The 4,160-nt window shown below is 40.5% G+C and overlaps 1 long non-coding RNA gene across 1 annotated transcript; it reads left to right on the forward strand.

Annotated features, from left to right (window-relative positions):
• The first annotated feature begins 571 nt into the window (after window positions 1-571).
• Window positions 572-1,172, forward strand: LOC133805347 (uncharacterized). The gene is made up of 3 exons (XR_009878937.1): window positions 572-656; window positions 745-882; window positions 1,112-1,172. It is a non-coding gene; the product is annotated as an uncharacterized LOC133805347 (long non-coding RNA).
• Window positions 1,173-4,160: the final 2,988 nt, after the last annotated feature.

The following is a 4,160-nucleotide window of genomic DNA, read 5'->3' on the forward strand; positions in this document are numbered from 1 at the left end:
TTTCTTGTGACTGAGAATTAATTTTGTCTGTTAAGTTATATTATTTGGGGATTTTTATTTATGTTTTCAGATTTAGGTTTATGGTTCTGCTTTGTGATAATGATGTTTTGAGGGAGAATCTACATCTCCAAACTGATTTTAGGGATGTTTTGAATATTTTCTTTCCTTTGTACTTCTTAGGTTTGCACATAACATGCTTGTTAAAATGCCTCAATATGTACTAGCTTCATAAACATCCATTTTGCACCCAATTATGCCTCTTTGTTGTTCTTTCTCAACTTTTTATTTTTGTTATTAGCTCTTGGGATTTCTGGATTATGTTCATGTTCGGCCACTTTTAGTTCATATATTGATTGGTGTCGAATTTTATTGATTGGTGAAGCTCTATTTGACACAAAGGATCATTGTAAAAATAAGTACTATTTGTGAGTCTTGAATTTGTTTAATGAAAGGTTCCTCTAAGATAAAATTATATTTAATTGATGATCTTGTATAGTTTGAGGTGTATTTATGCATACTGTACTTGAAGTTGCTGCAAGAAGCAATCTCAAACCAGTAACTTCGAGCTTGGAGGAAAATCCCCATTTATTGTTTTTTATGATGCTGATGTGCATCAGGCCGTTGATCTCGCACATTTTTCCCTGTTCTTTAATCAAGTATAACTTAATTTTTTTCTAAACAAGACTATTGATTCAGCAAAAGAAAAAAAATCATTGTTGCAAACAAATCCCTTCCCTTTTGCAGGGACAATGCTGTTGTGCTGGTTCAAGAACTTATGTCCATGAGCCTATGTATGACGAGTTTGTTGAGAAAGAGAAGGCACGTGCAATGAAACGTGTTGTTGGCGATCCATTCAAGGCAGGCATTGAACAAGGCCCACAGGTAAATTAGTAGCCATTATGTTTTATAGCAATCTTTCTGAGATTATCTGGATTTTCACAAGCTTTTAGCTCTATGTTACTACTCATTTGAACACTATAGGAAGCCTAGGTTGCATTTTGATTTTTGGATTCAGAAAGAATGTTCAATTGTCACAGACCACTTTTAAGGTTTTCCATTAATCAACTAGTTGTATGTTCTGTTATTGATTAATGATCTATTAATGTTTCAGATTGACCCAGAAAAATTTAACAAGGTCCTGAGTTACATAAGATCTGGAAAATAAAGTGGAGTGTTGACCCTGATTTTAGTCAACTGACACGGAGTCAAAATGCTTGATGTGGATGAATATGTTGGAATGAATATAATGACAAAAACAATAAAGGACACAAGAAATTATAGTGGTTCGGCCCCAGAAACTGGTAATGACCTACGTCCACTTAAGCTATTACTAATATGAGATCCCAAAGGGGTGATCAAAGAACTAGGGTTCTTCGAGTTTCACAAACCTCAGGGAAATAAACAGTACAATCGTAATAAAAAATAGCTCTAATTCTCTCGTAAGTATGTAATTTTTATTAAGCAAAAGCCAAAAGTCCCTCCCTTGAGCTATCTTTCTCTATTTATAGGTGTACGCCCTAATTCTCCACGGGATATTAGCAGGCTGAGATATGGCATAATTGTGTATCAGCCACGTGTATAGCGTATACCCGGAGCTGCTAGTCCCAGGTCCCACCTCTTTAGCTCGAGGTAACCGTAGGTTCACTGAAGTTGCTAAGGAGTCGGGTCCTGGGAGCATGGACACCGCGGACTAAGAAGACATCCAGCTCGAGGTACGAGCCTGAGTTGGCGTCTATGACCACTTATAAAGTCAACCACACAATGTAAGCGTGCATATATCAGGCATCACGTGTCTAATATATCCCTGAATTCTCGGACATGCAGCCTAAACGTGTGTGTTCAGGCACCCACGACTGGGTTGGGCCGTGCGGCCCATTATCCCCCTTACCTATTGATTAGACCACACTTCATTTGTCAGGTTTTAGGAATTAATAATGAATGTCACAGAGATGACATGATGGGTAAGAAGGTCACGGGACGACCCCCCTTGCCAACCCCCGGGTGCCCTCTCCTATAAATATGGAGACCCTGGGAGTTGCAAGGGGTTGGACTCTATTATGTAAAGAAATACCCTGTAAAGAATACCAGGAGACTAGCAATAATATTGGGTGGTGGAGTAGAAGGATTTTAACCTTTGAACCACCTAACAAAAGTATTCGTATCACCATCTTATTTTAAGATCATTCATCTGTTTCGGTTCATTACTTAGCACTAATCCCACTCTCTTATTTTGTTAATTACCTGTTGGCGAAGAACCGCGTCAACAATAGGCTCAAGGAGGATTACATGAACTTGTTACAGATATTCCCTCCTAATTAATTGGATAATCAGGAATCATAGGAGATAATCTCGGGATTGACTTTGATTCATCCAAGATCATATCGAGATATGCGGAATGTACGACCATCCTGGTCGTAAGAAAAATTCAACCGCCGCACCTGTAATGTCGTACTGGTCGATACTCTAACAGAACTCTGCTAGGTGTCAGCCACGTGTTCAGAAATCACCTGCCACATCATCCCTGCCTGCTTTTTGGATAACATTTGCCCCCTAAGTTTATTTATTACGACCAGCAATAAATAAACTTTAAGGAAGCGACCCTTCGATTACCCCACCAGATTTGTCAGAGGAGTTTGTGCATCCTTGGGAAAAGTAACCTGCCCCTGTCCAATCATGGCCTTTCGGTTCCCAAGTAACCTATTGACGGCTATCACCCTTTCCCACGCTTTGAAAAGAGGAAACTGATGATTACTTCCTCTTTCATGCCATGGACAAAAAATATATATAGCCTTCTCATAGTCTTCTTTTCCTTTTTATGCAAGTTATTTCTCCTTCAAGAAACCCTAAAACCAGAACCTTCAATCTCTCCGAAGACCATCTTTCAGCGTTTCAAGAACCAACCGTCCGTTTGTCTTCGCTTGAAGCTCTTCCAAATCTCCACGACCTTTGCTTCTGGTAAGTTTCAGAACCTTTATGCTTTTTTTTATCTTTGCCGTGCATTCCTCTGTGGGTTAGCTATTAAGTCCTTGTGTTGTCTGTGTTTCTGGGTTAAGATGCATGAAGGTAGGGGATTTATCGGGTGATGCTAGATAGGATGATGTTTCTTTGCCATCCAGGAGTTACGAGTTAGTTTGATAGTCGAGATCATAAATTTAGGACGTAAAACCGAAGTAAAAATTTGATTTTTATGCTAGTTGAAAAACTGAGTTTTTCCCGCCCATAAAGGAGTTGAAAAAGCTTTTTAAAAAACTTTTTATTGTCACTTTTTGATCTTCTTTTCAAACTGTTCGTGTGAAAAAATTAGTTTTTTGTTAGAATGTTGTTGTATAAAAGTTTGACTTTTATACACGACCAGCGTTATTCTAAAAACTTTCTAGATTCTTCATCCTCACCTCCCCATTCTTCTATTCGCAGATTTTAATGCCAGATTTATGGGGAGGTGAGCGGCCAATCAACGACGATCTCCTTGAACAACTGCTTGAAGGTGAAGAACAGCCGGCCCATCACGTTCACGAGATTCCATTTTCCAGAGTTTCTTCTTCTAGACCTCAACTATCACCACCTCAAATGGCCCGCTCTAAATCTCCAGGCAATAAGAAACCAAACCCTGAAAACAATCCAAATCCACCTGCCCAGCCTGATTCACAAGCTAGGGTTCCCTCGACTAGTGGTCGAGAAAACATTGCCCCTGACCCTCGCATTCAGGTCAGGGCTCGCCCTCGGCATTCAAACCTTCCTGATGTCGAGTGGTATCTTTCTCCCACCAGCCAGGTGACTCCCCAGATGCTTGCCAATTATTTTAGGAAGAATCCTCTCATTGGGGTCAATCTTAAGATTCCTGCTGCTGACCAGAGAGCTAATCTGCCTGGGGGAGTCTACAGCGCTTGGTCAAGGTACCACATAGAGGCGGGGGCTACCCTTCCTCTACATCCGTTCTATCAGGGGGTGGCAAACTACTTTGGTGTTGCCCCCTTTCAAATTACCCCAAACGAATATAGATTGCTTGCTGCACTCTATATCCTTTACAAACTCAAAAAATGGCCAGAGCCCACTCCCCATGAAGTCAACTTCCTTTTTGACCTTAAGTCCAACCCTCAACAGTACGGGACGGGCTTTTTTCACCTTTGTCACCAGGAAACAAACCGCACGTTCCTGAGTGA

This window comes from Humulus lupulus, chromosome X (genome assembly GCF_963169125.1).
Source record: "Humulus lupulus chromosome X, drHumLupu1.1, whole genome shotgun sequence".
NCBI lineage: Eukaryota > Viridiplantae > Streptophyta > Magnoliopsida > Rosales > Cannabaceae > Humulus > Humulus lupulus.